The sequence below is a fragment of the Rhinoraja longicauda genome, chromosome 9, assembly GCF_053455715.1.
Source record: "Rhinoraja longicauda isolate Sanriku21f chromosome 9, sRhiLon1.1, whole genome shotgun sequence".
Lineage (NCBI taxonomy): Eukaryota > Metazoa > Chordata > Chondrichthyes > Rajiformes > Arhynchobatidae > Rhinoraja > Rhinoraja longicauda.
Window position 1 is genome coordinate 41,332,975 of NC_135961.1, and position 21,682 is coordinate 41,354,656.

Here is a 21,682-nt window from a genome sequence, read left to right on the forward strand (position 1 = left end):
TGTTTTGCTGACATGGTGCTTGGTGTGAGATGCAAAGCAGTTGCTATAGCAAAGCATTATCTTGCGTCAAAAGCCAGAGCTACCTTTCACCATTGCTGAAAGGGTTGCCAATCTGCCTTTACTTCTTCAACTTCATCCACCATACTTCAACCAATCCTCCAACCAGGCCTCTTGCTCTCAAACCCTCCTTCATTCTGCCATCTTCTGAAAATAATAATTGGCATCGGGCCATTATCTTTTGGTTCCATATTTCTTCTTTCTACTCTGATATTTAATCGTCTCCTGTCGTGTTGTATGTAAGCCAAATTAATGGAATTAGGATATAGCCAGAAAACCAGGCATGATCTAATTGACCGTTCCCATGTTCTCATGATCTTTTGAGATTGCAATATTCAACCAAGAGGATAACTTATTGCAAATTATTGATCGTCAATTAGTTGTATTTATTATAGCTCAGGAGACCATTTGACCCATTATGCCCATGCTGGCTCTTTGAAAAAGCTTTCCAAATCACTCATATGTTTTTCTATGACACCACCCTGCGATTTTAAAAAAATCATTATCACATCCCATTTTGATTCCCATTTTGAAGTAATGCTTTAATTCTGATTCACTTGTCTAGCCTTAATAAATATTCATTCATTCTATCATGCGGAGTTTGAGGGGATAAATTCGGATTGATTCCCTGACTAAAGTGTTCAGAACCCAGGGTCACTGCCTTAAATTAAGAGGCCTGCTATTTGGGACTGAGATGAGGAGAAATGTCTTCATCGAGAGTATTGCATCAAGAATCAATTGTCATCTGTGCAGACACCAGAATAATACAATTGATACCTGCAGCAGCTTGACAGGCTAGTAAATGCAATACACATAGATAGAAACTATAATAATAAAAATAAACCAATCATTTAATAATCAATATTAGGCAGCCAGAGCAGTGCAAAACCTGAATTCCACAGTGCAGCCAAAGGTACAGTCCAGAGACGTTCATAGTTGCTGGGGTTAGTGTTGTGCAGTGTTCTAGAGCCGGATGGTTGCTTGGAAGAAGCTGTTCTTGAACCTGGAGGTCACGGTTTTCAGGCTCCTGTACCTTTTTCCTGATGGTAGCAGTGAGATGAGAGCGTGGCCTGGGTGCTGTAGGTCTTTGATGATATTGGCTGCCTTTTTAAGTCAGCTCCCTCTGTAGATCCCTTCAATGGTGGGAGATCAGCACTTGTGATGGACCGGGCAGTGTCCACCATTCTCTGTAGTCTCCTTCATTCCTCGGCGTTTGAGTTACCAAACCAGGGCATGATACAACCAGTCAGTATGCTCTCTACCACACACCTGTAGACGTTCAAGAGAGTATTCATTGACATATCGAATATCTCTCAATCTGCTAAGGAAACAGAGGCATTAATGGGTTTTCGTTGTGGTTACATTAATGTGCTGGGCCCTGGACACATCTTCAGAGATATGCACGCCCAGGAACTTGACAATGTTGACTATCTCCACCAACATCCTGTCGATGAACACAGGCTTGCGGATCTCTGCCTTTCTGTCCCTGAAGTCAACAATCAGTGCTTTGGTCTTGCTGATGTTGAGAGCAGGATTGTTGTTCTGGCACCATTCAATCAGACTATTGATCTGTACACCGGCCCTCAGGAAGTGAGATGTACCATTCCTTTTCTGTTGCTTGATGGTGCCAATTCTAGCCTGGGTGGGTGTTTGTATAAACATTTCACAGCAACAACACTCCAACTTGGTGCCTCACCCAAGTGACTTGCTTTAATGCCAAGGTGCTGGGTCCAGGACATATCTTCAGGAATATGCACATCTAGAAACTAGAAGCTGTTGATTGTCTCCACTGCCGGCCCATTGATGAAGGGTCCGAAGAAGGGTCTCGGCCCGAAATGTCACCCATCCCTTCTCTCCAGAGATGCTGCCTGTCCTGCTGAGTAACCAGCTTTTTGTGTTTATGACCCGTTGATGAAGACAGGTTCATGGATCCTCAATCTTCCCCTCATGGTCAACAGTAAACTCCTTGGTCTTCCTGAAGTTGAGAGAGAGATTGGTGTTCTGGGACTATTCAATCAGATGGTTGATCTCTCTGTTGAATCCCTAGGGTATTTAAACTGAATAAGGCTGGAATTTACGAACAATGGACCTGACCTGCATGAGGAGACCAGCTGGATGGGCCAATGTGGGACCTTCTCCCTCTGTACACACAATCGGCCATTGAGGTGTGACTCTAGGGCAGGGGCGGGGGGATGGGGACGTTTAGGGGTGGACATTAATGCCCCCCCCCCTACTCTAGAGGTCCACATGCCATGACTGAAGGACCAACAAACCTTCTCCTCAACGTCCCCATGGCCATTGAGCTCCATGTCACCCCCCGGCACGTGACCCCCTGCCTCCCACCTGCCCCGGCCTGGGTCACGTGGGGCAAGGGGCACTGACCGGGTCACGTGAGGGTGGCCAGGGGTCAAGTGGGATTGGCTGCAAGGGTCCCGGTCACATGGGAACTAGCGGCAGGGGCTCTGATCACAAGGAGCCAGTGGGCAAGGACATGTCGTAAGGTCATGTGATAGGAGCAGAATTAGGCCATTTGGCCCATCAAATCTACTCCACCATTCAATCATGGCTGATCTAACCCCATTCTCCTACCGTCTCCCCATAACCCCTGACACCTGCACTAATCAAGAATCTTTCTATCTCTGCCTTAAAAAAATCCATCGATTTGGCCTCCACAGCCTTCTGTGGCAAAGAATTCCACAGATTCACCACCCTCTGACTAGAAGGGAGGATGAGAGGACGGAGTGATGAGGATGGAGAGAGGAGATGAGGAGAGGGAGGGAGGGGGAGTGAGAGGGGTTGAGGATGGAAGGAGAGGGAGGGGTGAGGACGGGGGATAAGGGAGAGATGAGGGGGGAGGTTGGGGAGAGGAGTGGAAAGTCGGAGAGGCATGCATTGTGCATAAATGGTGACCTTCTGCATGGGCCTGATGGGCAGCAAGGTCCTGGGCTGTGATAATGTTTAAAGTAAAGATACTGGGTAATACTGCAGCTTCTGTTTGACCTCAATCCTTCTCCTGGGTACATTCTCTTAATGCAAATCCCGTGAGGAAAATAAATCAACCATTTGCATTTGACAGAAACCTCCACCAGAAACCACCTTACTGACGAAAGAGTCAGAAATTTATTGTGTTAGGTTTCAGTATCCATTTGTTAGGACTAAGAAACCAAGGCTGTTTTGGACTGATCATTGGAGTGGGAATAGTTAACTTGGTACTTCAAAACTTCTTCAACTTTCATCAAGATTTTGGCTCCTACTCCCTCAGTGCCATCTCCTTAACTTTTCAAAAGCCCTGATTCCCTTAAGACCCAAATCCATCAATCTCTGTTTTGAATGAACTGAATGACGACCCGCCATTGCTCTGTGTGGCAGAGAATTATAAAGATTCATTACCTTCTGAATGAAATCTTTCCCCCTCTCAGTACCAAATGGCCTATCTGATCCATGATTCTTCTTTCTTAGCCAGGGTACACCTCCTTTCTACACAAATCTTGTGGAGCCTAGTAAGAGTTTTTAGTTTCAATGGATCATCTCTCATTCTTTAAAAATTCCAGAGAATACCGGCCTATTATATTCAATTTCTCCTCATTCGCAAACTCGCGATCCCAGGAGCCAGTATGGAGAATTGATGCTGGTTTTTGGCAAATATATTTTTGGTTTGAATGATACAGCACGGAAATAGCCCTTTCAGTCCACGCCGACCATCATATCACCCATTCAAACTTATTCCATGGAGAAACAACGAACTTCCAAAAAAGACACAAAGTGCTGGAGTAACTCAGAATGAAGAATCAGTCTGAAGAAGGGTCCTAACCCAAAATATCACCTATCTGTGTTGTCCAAAGATGCTGCCTGACCAGTTGAGTTACTCCAGCACTTTGTGTCACACTAGTTCTATATTATCCAACTTTCTCATCCACTCCCTACACACAAAGGGAATTTTACAGAGGCCAATTAACCTACAAACTCGCATGTCTTTTGGATGTAGGAGGAAACCCATGGGGTCACAGGTAGAATGTGCAAACTCCACACAGACAGCACCCCAGGTCAGGATCGACCCCACATCTCTGGTGTGGTGAGGCCGGCTGTACCAGCGGCACCACTGTGCCATCCTATTTAAATAAAAACTCTCTGGGTTTGGCCTTAACAAGGCTCTATATATTTGCAACATTTCGCTAACTTGTAATGAAGTACAATGCCCTTAAATATTTGATCTGGTGTTACCATCTATTCAACGTCGCCCATTCCTTCTCTCCTGAGATGCTGCCGGACCCGCTGAGTTACTCCAGCATTTTGTGAATAAATACCTTCGATCTGTACCAGCATCTGCAGTTATTTTCCTACACTATCTATTCGTGAGTGCTCAGATATTATTTATCCATATTATTATTGATCAAAGCCTGTAAGTCAGAGTACAGGGGTGAGTTCGATAATCTGATGAATGCCAGAACAACAATCTTGTTTTATTGAGTTGATTCAATGTTGCAGCTGAGCTGAATCAGCTTGTCTAGAGTTACAGGCGGATCTTACAGTGGAAAATTGTTGGGCCACTGCCTTTGTTCAGTGAATCAGCAAGTTTTTGATACAGTGGGAGTGAATACAGTACATTTGGCTGAAAACCAGCTTTATGGTTATGTTGCTGTGCTTTTTGAGATAAAAGGGCTCCAGCCTGTTCGTGTTTGCACACTTACCTTTGCTTCAGTGTCGGCTTTATAATTTGAGGACAGGATTTGTGCACATTGTGGACATGAATAGAACTGCTTTGTTATTCACGAGATGTGATACATTACCAGCAAAACCTTCACGTGCTGTTAAAGGGGATTAATATAATGTTAAGCATGGACATGATGGGACTGAATACTTGCTTCTATACTGCATGTCTCTGTGACTCTCTATGACATTTATTTCCCATCCACTAAGTATAGTCTAACTCCACCCTCTACCTTTGAAGACACAAAGTGCTGGAGTAATTCAGCAGGTCTGGCAGCTTCTCTGGAGAACATGGATTAAAATGGAATACCTTATGGGATACATTATTGTCACATGTAACAAGGCACAGTGAAATCCTTTGCTGCATACCCAAAGTATACAAATAGCAGCCACCTACGGCGCTGACAAAGTTACAAAGCACGGTGGCTCCCCCTTTTGTTCTCCCCCCCCCCAGCGGTGCCCCCAAGCTGGGTCCCCACTGGCCTTTGTCCACCCCCCCCCCATTGTCCATTGCTCTCCCTCATGACAGTTCCCCCATGCTGGTCCTCCATTGTCCTCCCCCCCACCTCTGGTAACCTTTCTGGTCAGAACCTGTCTGAAGAAGGGTCCCGACCCAAAACATCACCTATCCATGTTCTGCAGAGAAGCTACCTGACCTACTTAGTTACTTCAGCACTTTGTGCATTTTGTTTTGTAACCAACATCTGCAACTCCTATCTTCTCTACTCTTGAGTTCATTTACTCTGCAAGTGCACTCCTTTGCTCTTTTTATGGCTCTGCTCAATAAGGACTCCAATGGACATGGAGAAACAAAACTGATAGTAATGCTAAGATAAAGAAAAGGTGAGCTCACTCTGAGATGGGACACGACCATTACCAACGTTTATTGGGAACACAAAGTCGAGGAACTGCAGATGTTAGTTTACAAACAAAAAGACAAAATACTGGAGTAACAGCGGGCCAGGCAGCATCTCTGGAGAACATGGATAGGTGATGATTTGGGTCAGGACCCTTCTTCAGACTGATTGTAGTGGGGGTGAAAGCTGGAAGGGGGGGGGGGGGGGGGGGTAGGAATAGCCTGGTGAGTGATAGGTGGATACAGGTGAGGGGATTTTGATTAAAACGTGAGTGTGTGAGAGTAAGAGAGAAGAATTCAGAGTGTCTTGGAATGAGCAGAGCAGCACTGAGAAAGGTGCCTTATAACGCAGAAGTTATAAAATTGTAGTCTAGGTAGGACTGGTGATTGGGTAGAATGATGTATGGTGTGAGGAGACTTGGATGGAACAGAGGCATGAACACGACGGGTCAAATAGCCTGTTTCTATACTGCACCAACATCTGGTGCATTTAGAGTGGCACTTCTTTCTTTAAATATTAAAGTGTAGGCCATTTTTTTACATTAGGAATGAGAGGATGCTTTTAAACTTGAGTGATAATCACATTAGGTATGAGAGCATTAGTTCTTATCTCAAGGTTGGCCAAGCTCTGCACTTGATTCATTGCCAAAAATGTGAATAGGTCTGTTACTGCTCAAAAAGTGAATACTCGTTTCGATGTATCTTCTCTATTATTAGTCTCTCTCAGGGCTGCACAAAGATAAATAAGAACTGAAACGTGTGAGAAATGCTGCTTTTCGGAGCACAATTTCCAACTCTTAGATTGGTGTGCTAACGCATGATTTTCTCTTGTACAACCTGTTTATAATTTACCAGTTTGTGAAATAACCTGAACAAAGACTGCCCTGTGGGGTTCTTTTTCAAATGTTGTCACAGCTTCTTCTAGATAACCAAGTAAAACTATCAATAACTTTTGTCAACAGCTCTGCACGATGATTTCAACATCACGCAAGCACAGGAATTTTGTGTCTGAACCAATGGGAAACAAATCAGTTTCTGCCCTGGCTGGTATTGGGAGAAAATTGGAACAACAAGGTTTTGATAAGGTACGGTATTCCCAGGAGAATATGTTTTCCAGAGGAGGCAGTCGAGGCAGATACAGTAACAATATTGGGCAGGTACATGGAGAGAAAAGGTTTAGAGGGATATGGGCCGAAGGCAGGCAAATGAGACTAGCTTAAATCTTGGTTGGCATGGACGAGTTGGACTGAAGAGCTGTTTCCATACAACATGATTTCACATGCCACGTTGGTTAGAGCAGCAAAGATCAGGGCTTGCTGAAGATGTGTTAGATGTGATGAGCGATCACTTGTTTAAAGCATGAACTCTTCTCACAGATGTTGCCCGGTCTGCTGAGAACTTCCAGCATTTTCTGTATACACATGAGAATTTGAGCATCTGACTTCTGGGACTGTCACCTTCTTGGTTTTCAGATCGCCATCTTTGCCCCTCCAACCAACAGTTTCAGAGACACAAGGAAGTGCAAATGCTGGAAATCTGTGCAAAACACAGTGCCGGAGAACTTAAGCATCTGTGGAGGGAAGGAACAGACAACGTTTTGGGTCAGGACCATTCTTCAGACTCTGGTTCTGACCCGAAACATCTGCCTATTCCCTCCACAGATGTTGCCTGACCCACTGAATTCTCCAGCACTTTGTGTTTTACAAATCTCTCAGATCCTCATTCCCCCAAATGCCAACCGTTCTTTACTTTGCTGGCTGCTGTCTACTACTGTTGACGTACCCATTTCCTCATCAACTGCTCACAATTTCAGTTAAATGTTAATCATAACTCATCTTCCACAGGCTCTTAAACAATACCTTACTCCCTCTTAACATTTACTTCCCTCTCAGGTGGGGCTAACGTAGATCGGGAGCCTTGGTTGGCATGGACAAGTTGGGATGCCGGGCCTGTTTTCGTGCTGTATGAATCAAGAAATTGCATGGTCAGCTGAAAATATTCAGCAATTTTTGTTTGTTATTCCAGATTCTTAGTAGCTTTTCCCCCTTAAAAAGGGAATTGACGAGAAATTTTCTCTGCTCAAATCATTGATGAAGAAATTATTGATAATTATTTGGAAAATTAGTTCCTGGCATATCTCAGTGATCCATCAAATCAAGTTGAGAGGTGAGTCTAATATCACATTTTCAATGTTCTTGATATCAATTTGACCCAAATCATTGTTTGATAATCATAATATAATGAAGCATAGACGATGCCCCATTTGGTACATTCTAAAGTTGGCAGAAATTTGGTGGATATCTAATAGTTCCTCAATGTTTCTTCAGCTGTAAATTCTTCGCCCTCCCAACATTTCTTACTCAAACTATGTAATAAAAAACATTTGCAATACTAGTTTAGTTTAGTTTATTGTGACGTGTACCGAGGTACAGTGAAAAGCTTTTGTTGCGTGCTATCCAGTCAGTGGAAAGACAGAACATGATTACAATTGAGCCATTTACAGTGTATAGATAAAGGAATAACGTTTAGTGCAAGGTAAAGCCAGCAAAATCAGATCAAAGATATTCTGAGGGTCACCAAAGATGTAGATTGCCGTTAAGCGCTGCTCTCTGGTTGTGGTAGGATGTTTCAGTTGCCTGATAACAGCTGGGAATGTAACCATTCTCTGATCTAACCAATCTCCTGATCCAACAGAAGAACCTTTTATTGAGCAATCGCTTGGGATCAAGGATAACTTGTTTTAGTTCAGTATCTTTCCATTTGTAAGGAGCTGATGAGGCCAACATGAATGTCTTTGCACAGGTGGAACAGGAGATGCTTGATCACGTGGCGGCGCCTAACGGCAGCGGCTGACTAGCAGTCTGTCCGTCTTTTTTTGTTGAGTGTCGGTGTTGGGATGATTTTTATATATATTTTTTTGGTTGTGTATGTGTGGGAGGGGGTGGTGGTGTGTGGGGGGTGGGTGTGGGGGGGGGGAACTTTTCTCTTCCTCACGGCGCGGGGTGCGGCTCGGCTGCGGGGCCTAACATCCCCCGGTGCGGCTCGGCCGCTGGACTTTACATCCCGGTGCGGCTCGGCCGCTGGACTTTACATCCCGGTGCGGCTCGGCCGCTGGACTTTACATCCCGGTGCGGCTTGGCCGTTGGACTTTACATCCCGGTGCGGCTTGGCCGCTGGACTTACACCGCCCGGTGCAGCTCGGCTGCGGGGCTTAACACCGCCCGGTGCAACTCGGCTGCGGGGCTTAACACCGCCCGGTGCAGCTCGGCTGCGGGGCTTAACACCGCCCGGTGCAACTCGGCTGCGGGGCTTAACACCGCCCGGTGCAGCTCGGCTGCGGGGCTTTACATCGCCCGGTGCAGCTCGGCTGCGGGGCTTAACACCGCCCGGTGCAGCTCGGCTGCGGGGCTTAACACCGCCCGGTGCAACTCGGCTGCGGGACTTAACACCGCCCGGTGCAGCTCGGCTGCGGGACTTTTCACCGCTGGTGCGGCTCGGCTGCGGGACTTAACACCGCCCGGTGCGGCTCGGCTGCGGGACTTTTCACCGCTGGTGCGGCTCGGCTGCGGGACTTAGCTGCGCAAGGCTTGGTCGCGGGCCTTTCATCGCCCGGTTCGGCCGCGAGACGTTTCAGCGCCCGGTGCGGGGACTGTGCGGGTCGGTCGGGGACGAGCTGTCTGTCCGTGGGCGTGGGGAAGAGAGGGGAAGTTTTGTTGCCTCCATCACAGTGAGGGGGTGTTTGGAGTCACTGTGATGGACGTTTGTGTTGGGGTTATGTGTCTTGTGTTCTTTTTTTTTCTTTCTATGACTGCTATGTAGTTTCGTTCGGTACTTCGGTACCGAACGACAAATAAAGCTCTGTTATACCTGATATACTGTTATACCTGATAGGGTGGGTGGGTGGTTATAGTTGTGCGCTCCGTCTGCTCTGGGCTTTTGTGTGTTTCTGTTCATTGGTTTTAAGATTAGGATTAAGATTCTCTATGCCATCCCATTATGTCATTTGTGCTGTCTCTGATTTTTGCCAGTTCAAGCATTCATCAGTTTCTTGATTCGTCTCGTCTTATACTGACTGAAATGGCCAAACTCTGTATGTAGAACAAAAATCTTCATATGTGCTAGTCAGCACACAGCCATTTTGTGTTTGTGACAGTGAATTAAAATTCAGTACTACGTCCCCTCTCCTTCCTCTGTCTACATTGATAGTGTGAGCTGCACATTCATATCTACCATTAGATTTGATTTCAGTCGCACTCATGAATATATAGGTCTTTTTAATCACTGCAAAAACCTTGCATTGTGGACTATAAAACGCCTTACCATGGATCAGGAAGATGGAGAAACATATTTTTACATAGTCAACAAGTCATAGGGAGTGGAAACAGCCCATTTGGCCCACACCGAACAACATGCCTCAACTACACTAGTTCCACCTTTCTGCTTTTGGCCAATATCACCCTAAACCTATCCTATCCATGTACCTGCCTAAATGAACCTTAAATGTTGCCATAGTACCTGGCTCAACTACCTCCTCCAGCAGCTCGTTCCATACACCCACCACCCTTTGTGCTTTGAGAGGTTGAATATGGCTTACATTAAATCGTGCCTACCACTGCAGTTCACCTACCACCGCCAACAGGTCCATGGCTGATGCCTTCTCCCTGGCCCCGCATGCATCTCTGGAACACCTGGATAAGAACGACATTTACGTCAGACTCCTATTCATGGACTTAGTTCGGCTTTCAATACCATTATCCCAACGAATCTCATCTCTAAACTCATGGAACTTGGTCAGCTCTGCCCTCTGCCACTGGATCCTCGAATTATTGACAAACAGACCACAATCTGCGAGGATAGGTGACAAATCACCCTCTACCATAATGCTCAATACTGGTGCCCTGCAAGGATACGTTGTCAGCCCCCTACTGCTACTATACTTCTTATATACTCATGACTGCAGCCAAATACCAATCCAACTCAATTTACATGTTTGCAGACACCACCATAGTGGGCCAAATAGCAAATTATAATGAGGTGGAGTACAGGAAGGGGATTCAGGACCACGTAACCTGGTGCCAAGACAACAATCACTCTCTCAATGTCAGCAAGACAAAGGAGATTGTGATTGACTTCAGGAAGCAAAGCCCTGGTATTTTAGATTTAGATTTTTTTAGATTTAGAGATACAGTGCGGAAACAGGCCCTTCGGCCCACCGAATCCGCGCCACCCAGCGATCCCCGCACATTAACACTATCCTACACACACTAGGGACAATTTTTACATTTACCCAGTCAATTAACCTACAAACCTGTACGTCTTTGGAGTGTGGGAGGAAACCGAAGATCTTGGAGAAAACCCACGCAGGTCACGGGGAGAACGTACAAACTCCGTACAGACGGCGCCCGTGTACAGGATCGAACCTGAGTCTCCAGCGCTGCATTCGCTGTTAGGCAGCAACTCTACCGCTGCGCCACCGTGCTGCCTGGTATACATTGATGGCCCCGAAGTAGAGATGGTCAAAAGCATAAGTATCGCCATCAATTTGACCTGGAACAGCCTCATCAAACCAATGGCCAAGAAAGCACACCAACGTCTCTATTTCCCTTGAAAGGCTTAGGAAGTTCGGCATGTCCCCAACTACCCGTACCAATCTCTATACATGTGCCGTGGAAAACATTTTATCAGGATGCATCACAGCATGGTTTGGGAAGCGATCCATCCAAAACTGCAAGAAATTGCAGAGTTGTGGATAACGTTGTGGCATCACGCAAACCAACCTCCCTGATGGACTACATCGACACTTAACGCTGCCTCGGCAAGGCCACTAGCATAATCAAGGACTGGTCTCACCCCAACAACTCCCTCTTCTTCCCTCTTCCCTTGGGCAAGAGGTTTGTAAATTTGAAAAGGCATACCTCCAAATTCAGGGACAGTTTCATCCCAGCTGTTATCAGACAACCGAACCGTCCTCTCACCAGCTACAATGCCATCTATTTAAGTTTCTAGCAGTCCATGGTGCTTTAGAGACGTGGGAGGGGTATAATTAGTGAGTCAGAGGTGAAAATACTCTGCTGGTCCGGCAAAATGGATAAGCTGGCAAGGTTCTGGAACCAAGGGTGCCGGAAAATCTGTGGTGGACCTGTATTGTGTTCAGTTTTGGTTAGCACCGCTATATAAAGGATGTTATTAAGCGAACAAGAGTGCAGAGAAAATTTACAAGGATGTTGCCAGACTCAAGGGTTGAGCTATAGGCAGAGATTGGGCAGGCTAGGAATTTGTTTCTTGGAGTGTAGGAGGCTAAGGGGTGATCTTATAGAGGTCAAACGTGGGCAAATGGGACTAGCCTAGATGGTGCTTCTTGGTCGCCATGGATCAAGTTGGGCTGAAGGGACTTTTTCTGTGCTGTATTACTCCATGACACCAGTGTTGATGATCATGGTCAAAAAATATGTGCAATTACTGGAATAATAGCAGAGCAGGAACCTAATCTCGAACCATGTCCAAGACAGACGTAAACATTTGATCTAATTAGCACCTCTTACTGACTCCAGGTGTCTTTTACTTTGAACTACTGGATTGGTGTTGATTATAGCTTGATCTGAGCAATTGGCTGTGCGGTATGATCTGTGACCAGCAGGGGTTGTGCTTGCTTCATGCACTGGTGTTATGTGGGCATATACTATATTTCTACTATGTGGCCATTTCTATATTTCTATCACTACTGCCACCTGCTGAAGGGTTTCCATCACAGTATTTGTTCATTTCAGTTCAATTACTTTTTTATTTGATTTTTTAAAAGTTTTCATAAATTCACAGAAATAGCTTTTCAGAATCAAAGGAAATAATCAACTCAAGAATGGAAATATTCATGGATAAAGAATATTTTTCTTTAAATGTAATCCATGACATTACTAAACTCCGTTTTCCCTTCTGAATATGAATTACACCCAAACCATTTGTTACAATGATTAACCAAGACAATTCAATATTTCAGCAAAGTTAGATTTTTGTGATAGTCCTTCCCCAAATGTGTTGTGCAGATATTATCCTTTTATCTGTGGGACAAGGATTTATATCCAGCCCAAATGAATGAGATGAAGAATTATTCTGCCTGCAGTTTTAGGAGTTCCAGGACAAATGAGGTCCAATGTTCTCAATCTACTTCCATATCTATCATTCTGTGGTTAGCACGCAACAAAAGCTTTTCACTGTAGACGTGTACCATGCACTGCCTGAGCTCACGTCACAAAAACTCAACTGTATAGTTTAAAAGAAGAACTCATGTAGAATTATTATTGTATCCCTTGAAAATGGAAGGTTAGGGGTTATTTGAATGTTTTTATATATTATGCAGACTGGTAGGTTTAAGTGAGAGAACTGTACACCTGTGAGACACTGTACACGTGACAATAAACTGAACGGAACTGAAGTTTCTCATATTGATTCAAGCTGGCTTGTGATGTTTTATTCACTTCACTCTTTGTGTTTGTCACAAGCACCAAAAGCCAGTTGGATCAGTATGAAAAACTATAGTGCTGAATGACTATTCTATGGCAACTTCTGCCATTCCCCAAATCCTCTGGTTTATTAAGATGCTGCATTAAAGCAAATTGTAGCTACCCATACGTTTAGGAAAAGGTTTAATAACTTTGACGTTGAGAAGATACTTCCACTTATTGGAGTGTTCAGTATGAGATAAGCTGTTACAATAGATGTCCACTGGTTCAGAAAAGAAGATCAACTTGAAATGTTAACTCTGTTTCTCTCATCACCGATGCTGTGATTTATCTCCAGCATTTTCTGTTTTCGTTTCAAATTTCGATTATCTACAATGTTATTTTAACTCAGAAATGCCATGTACACTAAAAATGCCCTTATGCTGCAATGAGTGCAGAGATGATTTACGAGGATGTTCCCAGGATGAGGGCCTGAGCTATAGGGAAAGGTTGAGCAGGCTAGGACTTTATTCCTTGAAGCACAGGAGTGGCATTATAGATATGCAGGGGAAAAAACTGCAGATGCTGGTTTAAATCGAAGGTAGACACAAGATGCTGGAGTAACTCAGCGGGTCAGGCCGTATCTCTGGAGAGAAGGAATGGGTGACGTTTCGGGTCGAGACCCTTCTTCAGACTGATCAAGACTTATAGAGATGTACAAAATTATGAGGGGAATAAATAGTTAACTTTGGTGGTGTTTAAGGAATGGGGTGCGGTATTGGTGCCAGTTAGTTAGCCATGGACTGTGTTGCAGAGACGATATTAAGCAGCAGTAACTAGATTTGTACATACATTTGACATGGTAGAAACAGGTCAAGGTACTTCATGTTTTAAAGAGGATCTGAGGGGTAAGGTTTGTTTTGAACACAAAGCAAGTTGATATCTGAAGTGCCTGCCAGAGGTCAAAGTCAAAGTCAAATTTATTTGTCACATACACATACTCGATGTGCAGTGAAATGAAAGGTGGTGATAGAATGAGTAAAAAATACCATTTAAGAGACATTTAGATGGATTCTTAAAAAGGCAAGGCAGAAAAGGATACGGTTCTAATATGGACAAATGAGATGAGTGCAGATGGGCACAAAGACCAGTGCGGAAGGCCAAAGGACTAATTTCTGTGCTGTATGACTATTACGTCTGGAAGATTACTGATCTTTTGATATGTGGAATCTAATGTTTTTTAGTCTTTCCATGATGGAATGGCTGGACTGAATGTTTGTAAAGTTGAAATAATTTTTTTGAAAATAATCCATCTTCCTTGCTGTGCAGATGTTGCCCTGGTGGACAATGCGATGTGTTAACATTCACCAGCAGTTTCTAGCAAAGTATTCCTTTCAACTCTTCACCATTATTCAATGTTGTATTGACAAAGTTCAGATTCCCTATAATTATTTTGTGGGGGGGAAACAAAATCCACATTATCAGTTTGCAAAGGGAGGAGAGATATAATTTCAAAATAATCGTGAATGAGGGATTTTTAGAACAGTCTGATACTTTCGTGTTGACTGTTAAAGAGTCATAGTCATAGAGTCATAGAGTCATAGAGTTATAGAGTGATACAATGTGGAAACAGGCCCTTCAGCCCAACTTGCCAACACCGGCCAACATGTCCTAGCTACACTAGTCCCACCTGCCTGTGTTTGGTCCATATCCCTCCAAACCTGTCCTATCCATGTACCTGTCTAACTGTTTCCTAAACATTGGGATCGTCCCAGCCTCAACTACTTACTCTGGCAACTTGTTCCATACACCTACCACCCTTTGTGTGAAAAAGTTACCCCTCAGATTCCTATTAAATCTTTTTCACCTTAAAGAGTGGGGGTGGGGGGGGGGGGGGGGGTGGGGGGAAGGGGGACAGTACGGAGCAGGGGAGAGTGGGGGTGAGGAAGAGGGGAGAATGGGGGAAGGGGTGGGGGAGAGAGTGGGAGTGGGGGGGAAAGGGGGGTGGGGAGGAGAGAGTGGGGGGAGGGGGTGGGGAGGAGGGCAGGGTGGGGTGGGGAGAAGGGAAGAGTGGGGGTGGGGGAGAGTGGGGGTGGGGAGGAGGGAAGATTGGGGGTGAGGAGGAGAGTGAGGTGCGGGCAGGGAGAGTGGGGGTAGGGTGAGGAGAGGGGGAGGGGGGAATAGGGGTGGGGAGGGGAAATGGGGGTGGAGGCAGGGCTAGGGGGGAGTGGGGATAGGGGAGGGGAAAGTGGGGAGGGGCAACTGGGGGTGGGGGCAGGGGAGGGGGCAGGGGAGGGGCAAGTGGGGGTGGGTAGGGGGGATGGAGTAGGTCAGTGGGGGGGAGGAGGGGGGGATAAGGGGGATTGAGTGGGGGGGTTGAGGGTGCGACAATACAAGAGAGGCTTTGGGTCCAGGGCTCACTCACTCACACCCTCTCCCCTTCCCTGTCCCCCCTCTACGAGGAATGTGCCCAACGGCCCCACTTGGTCTAGTCTATATTACTAAAGGTCTCTGTCCGCCTGTATTTGTGTATGTATGTATAACTTTTGTGGTTCGCACAGCCAAAACGGTCACAATCTTTGGCCCACGTTACTCACCATTATCCCGGGCATATTATGTAACAACTCTCATTCAAATTGAAGCTACATTTTTAAAGCTAGAGAGATTTTAAAGTTTAAAATTTTCCTTTCTAACCCATTTCCTGGAAGTCCTCAGCGTATGACGTCACAATGGGCCACATTCCACTTTATTTGCTCCTCACTCGCCAAAACAAGATGGCCACTGCTAGCGGGGCCGCCTGCCATTCCCTCGCCCCTCGACCGTCTCCCCTCTCCCCTTGCACCGCTCCTGCCCCCTCCCTCACTTCTCACCTCTCCCCTCGCACCTCGCCTCTTGACCGGCCCCGGGGGAGACTCGCACGTCGGCAGTCAGCGTTCAACGCATGGGCACTGGTAAGTGGCTTTCGCAGCCAACGGCTCCACGAGGGGAGTGAGTGTGGCGGTCGAGTGGGTGGAGGGGAGGTTGGGGGTAGGGAGGGTGGGGGCAGGGGAGGGGCATGTGGGGGTGGGGTAGGGGGTATGGAGAGGGTCAGTGAGGGGAGGAGGGGGCATAAGGGGGATTTTGTTGGGGGGGATTGAGGGTGCTACACCAATACAGGAGAGGCTTTGGGTTCAGGGCTCACTCAGTCACTCCCTCTCCCCTTCCCTGTTCCCCCTCTGCGAGGAATGGGTCCAACGGGTCCACTTGGTCTAATATCATATAAGCACAGAACATGTTAGAAACTTAGCAAACTAGGGTGGTGAGAGAAACAGAGTTAACATTTCCAAACTGATGAATGTTGGTTGACCTGAAATGTTCACTTTCTGCAAATGCTCCTCTATCTCTTGACTCTCCCCAACATTTGTATTTTTCTGGGTGTATCAAAGACATTGTTCTTCGGGTCCAAAGCTGCCACAGAAAGATTGGAGAGCTGTTCCTCTCAGGATCTTCACCCAACCTATCTTTTAGTGAACTAGGCACAGTGGAAGGATTTGATGCCTCTTAGCTGAAGTGATTCTGATGTCTGTCACTTAAATAACTATTTTTTACAATTCTTTTATTTTCATTTGTCATTGAGGAAGCTGCTTTATTGGGGATTAGCTCTATCACAACCCAGGAATGAATACATATGGAAAGTTCCCAGTGCACAGTACATTCCTGTCTGGGAGAGGAGTCAGGGGGTTAATGGAATGCATTTTATATTCCCTCATATACTGTTCATAAACACAATAGCGTGATCGGCTTAGTTCCTTGTTACTTTCTTGTTTGGAACTGAAGCAAGGCATGTACCAACGTTGCTTTCTGAAAGTCATTGTTTTTTTTGCTGGAAAGCATGTATAGCATTTTTAAAACGTGCCAGGAGAGCACTCCAGATTTCTGAATGTACTGCAGCTTAATGAGTGCCTTTCATCGAATATGTGTTTTACTTGTACGTAAAAAAAGCTCTTACATTGGAGTAGCACAATTAGTCTCACTTTGCAGATGTTATATTGATATTCTTTTGCTATTTCAATGCATCTTTCTTTCCTCTTGCTTGGATGGTTCCCAGAAGTTTAGGACTTGAAAGGATTCCACTGGTTATTTTGGCTTCTTCCCTTCATTTACTAGCACACTGGTGCGATTAATATTCATTAAGGTCAGTTTTTAATGATGACAAAGGAATGTCACTGCTGCATAAAAGCAGCTCTAAATACTTGATTTTGTCTTTGTCTCTTTTGAATTTCTTACTCATTTTTGTTTGCACTTGCACCTTTTACAACATTGGGTTTTAAAATGTAATTTGCATTTTATTACTGCATTGTATTAGGGAGGCTTGATGAATGTTTATTTTGTATTCTGATACAGATTATTCTGATTAATTCCATATTTAAACTTCCCTCGTTCCCTGCACTCCACTCCCACAACATCTCACTATCCTCCATGGCAGCCTCCTTTAAACCTCTGCAAGAAGATCGTTATGCTAAGCCGAGAGAGTAGGTGGAACCTCAGTTTGGAATTGCAGCTTGAAAGACAACACCTAGTGCAGTACATTGCTCCCTTCGTACAGTAGTAGGGTTGCCAGCGTGGAGTGGGACTTGAACCCACATCTGATTCTAATGTGAGAATGCTCTGGACTGCTCCATTGATAGAATATTTGTGAAGGAAGTTCATTGCTTTAAGATGGATTTTTCCTGGTTTGGACGTTAACGCTTTAAAAAATAAGCTGTGTAGCATGTGGAGTACTGGTGCGAAAAATATAAACTGAAAACCCAGAAGAAGACTTGATTGTGAAGCTCTGGTTTGAATGCATCCATGGCCGTAAGAATTCTTGACATCCAAATTTTAGAGCAGCTAATTCTGCGATAGCTACTTTATTTTATGTTTTATGTTTTAAACCTTCATGATGAGATGTACAACAACAAAAAAAGAAGTGAATTGAATGGAATGGATAAGGAATGACCTAAAAGGAACATTCAACTTAAAATTTTCAGCTAAGATAGTTAAAATCAAAATCAGAGAAAAAGATTTTCCACAAAATAGTGTGCAATTATAAATGAACTGCCCTAGCTGATCAAAAATACTCTCAACTGAATATTGAAAAGAAGGCCAATTGTCACAAATAATTACATACTTGGACAATAAAGGTACTCCAGGAATTAAGAGGTAACAAAAATGGAAGACCATACCTAATGGGTTGAATGACTCATTCCTGTTCCTTTGCACAACATTATGTTTTAATATTGTTGTGTAAATACCGCCAGTATTGAACATTCTACTTAGTCTCAGCATTAGCTGGCTTAATTGAAGCCACAATCAGTTGAGGCCTACGTTCTGGAGTTTACTATCCAAACTATCCACATTTACTTTTCCTTCTTTAAGACTTTGCTTAAAGCCTTTTACCTTGAGCATGTTTATGGTTATCTACACTCCCTACATTGATGAATGCCAAATCTTGTTCCGTAATATGCACAATAAAAACATTATATTAAAATGCTGTTGTAAACTGAAATAACCGTTCTGAAGTTACTCTATGAATAATTTTAAGCATCCTTCTATGCCAGAGACTACCTACATTTGTTATGTCTTCAATTTATTTTCAGTGCAGTCATACAAGACCTTTTTCTGCTCTGGGGAATGCTGAGATTTAGCTATTCAGTTTCACCTGGAATATAGATACGCTTTGCGCTACTACTACTGTATACACAAGGGCCAACGGGAATTTCTGTACAACCTAGAAAATGGCAAAACCTTCTACTACTATGGCAGTTTTGAGTTATTTTCATTCCATTTTGCAACTGATTGACTGAAGAGGCACAAATGCAGCTAAGGGTGCTGTTGCATAATAAGACATTTGCCACTCTAGATTTAAATGCGAAGAAACTTGTTTACTGAGAATGTTAAGGAGGGTGGCACGGTGGCGCAGTGGTAGTGTTGCTGCCTTACTGCGCCAGAGACCCAGGTTTAATCCTGACCACTGGTGCTGTCTGTACGGAGTATGTACAGTCTATATGGAGTATGTACGTTCTCCCCGTAACCTGCGTGGGTTTTCTCCGGTTGCTCTGCCTTCCTCCCACATTCCAAAGACGTACAGGGTTGGAGGCTAATTAGCTTAGTTGATTTGTAAATTGTCCCTAGTGTGTATAGCACAATGCTAGTGTGCGAGGATCGCTGGGCGGCGTGGACTCGGTAGGCCGAAGGGCCTGTTTCCGTGCTGTATCTCTAAACTAAACTAAAGAAGGTAGTTGATCTTTGAAATTCTCTACTCAGAGTGAGGTGACTGGATTTTTTTTCAAGACATAGGTGAATAGATTTTTGAATGTTAAGGGAGTCTAGAGGTAGGTAATTAGTGCATGGAAATGATTTTGGGGTAAAAGCTAAGATCTTCTGAATAGAGGAGAGACTAACAGTTCCTGCTATTTCTTCGATTGTCATGGTATACATTTGCACTAGAGTGCAGCTGTTAGAAGTTACAATGTCAAGAGTATGCCTTTGAAAAATCTGTGACAGTCAGCAATAATAGTTTGAAGTTAAGTCGTGAAACATCACCAGATATTCCAAATTAATTATGATCAATATTGAGTAACCCTGGAAGGAAACCAACCCATAACTGTACACATTCACCATGTTTTATTCTGCCTTTAGCTGTCAGACTTTCAAATGTACTATGCTCATTAAAAGTTGAAGATGCTGAGTTGAAGGCGAAAATAGCTTTGTTTCTGTTAAGGTTGCAAATCGTTTCAAAATGGAATTAATTCAAAATATATTTTCATGCCGCCATATATTTTAATCTCCTTTATTATTTTAGAGCTACCAAATATGCTCTATTCTCTGAATTATTCTTAACATGTTTTTGCTCAGTCTCACTGATTATTTGGTTATAAAGTTAAGGAGGGTGCTGCTGGAAGTTAAAGGCAGGGATGTGAGGTTTCCAACTTTTGGCAGAATCGCTGCTTTTCTAATGATTAAATCCTGGCTTTCCTTGTCTGCCATTGTAGCCATGGTGAATAACACACTGGGCTGGGTGTGTCTGGCCTGACCACGCAGGTCCATTCCTGCCTGGTCTTTTGCCAGGCTAGCTGTCTCACTGTAAGCTTGCCAACTGTTCCCGGAATCCCGAGAATATTCCCAGGAATATGCATGGAGACTGGTAGGAACACTGTGGAGGATATAGGTGGGAGGAGAAATGGGTGGGGGAGGATAAAAGGGAAAACTAGGAAATATCTCCCATCGTTCATCTCCTATCCCTGAGTCCCATATTTACAATAGACAATAGACAATAGGTGCAGGAGGAGGCCATTCGGCCCTTCGAGCCAGCACCGCCATTCAATGTAATCATGGCTGATCATTCTCAATCAGTACCCCGTTCCTGCCTTCTCCCCATACCCCCTGACTCCGCTATCCTTAAGAGCTCTATCCAGCTCTCTCTTGAATGCATTCAGAGAATTGGCCTCCACTGTCTTCTGAGGCAAAGAATTCTTTTATTTCCCTATTTCTCCCCTGTCCCCTACCACCCAAATGCCTCCCTCTGCTCTATTTCATTCCTATCTTTGTCTGGCACACCTTTGTCTCTTTTTCACCTCTCACCTTTGTTACCTACTTCAGTCTTTTGCTACTCAAACCCCCCTCACCTGTACCCAACTATAACTAAAGATAGACACAAAAAGTTGGAGTAACTCAGTGGGTCAGACAGCATCTCTGGAGAAAAGGAATAGGTAACGTTTTGGATTGACACCCTTCTTCAGACTATAACTTGTCAACTCCAACTAAAACAACAACAACAACTATAATTGGAACTTGCCAGGCATTGCCCCACCTCCACTTCTCTTTTCCAGTTTTCCAGTTTTCTCTCCCTTATTCCATCAGTCTAAAGACAGGTCCCAACCTGAAACATTGTCTATCTATTCCCTCCATTGATGCTGCCCCAATATGTTCCTCCAACACTTTTTTTTTTGTTCCAGCAGGGATGAACTGTAGCAGGAATGACTGGCCTATGACATCCAAAATTATCATCCTTTGTGTGAGGTGTAGGTTTAAACCAGAGCCCATTGATGTCAAATGTTGCCTGATGTCAAGGGAGGTCACTCTCACCTCACCTCCAAATTCAGTTATGTTTGAACCAGAGTTGTAAAAAGGTTCAGAGCCAAATAGATCTGGTGAAACCCAAACTGAACAGATTATAAGTGAAAACGTACTACTGGATATCATTTCTACCAGATCTACCATTTTGCTGGTGATTGTAAATAGGCTGATTAGGTGGAGATTAACTAGATTTCATTTTGTAAGTAGTATGTACCCGGACAATTTTCAAAATTATTGCATAGATGCTGGTGTTGTAATTGCACAGGAACAACTTGAATAGAAGCACAGGTAGTTCTGAGGCATAGGTCTTCAGTTCACAGCCTGGCTGTTGACTGCTTCTGGAGCATTTGCTATATCAAGGGTCAAGACCCCGTGATCTCAGCCATGCGTCAATACTCGGTGAATCAAAATTGGTGTAGACTGCCTTATTTATGGTGGGGATCACAGGAGAAAGCTGAGATGGAAGTTTCTTCTTTCACACTGGGTTCTATTATTTGGTTTAGTTTAGTTTAGAGATACAGCATGGAAA

At 44.4% G+C, this 21,682-nt stretch overlaps 1 long non-coding RNA gene across 1 annotated transcript in view; it reads left to right on the plus strand.

Annotated features, from left to right (window-relative positions):
* The first annotated feature begins 6,611 nt into the window (after positions 1-6,611).
* LOC144596975 (uncharacterized) overlaps positions 6,612-21,682 on the plus strand; it is a 31,464-nt gene continuing 16,393 nt past the window's right edge. The window contains exon 1 of the long non-coding RNA XR_013547677.1: positions 6,612-6,705. This is a non-coding gene — a long non-coding RNA (uncharacterized LOC144596975). The remainder of the gene's footprint in view (positions 6,706-21,682) is intronic.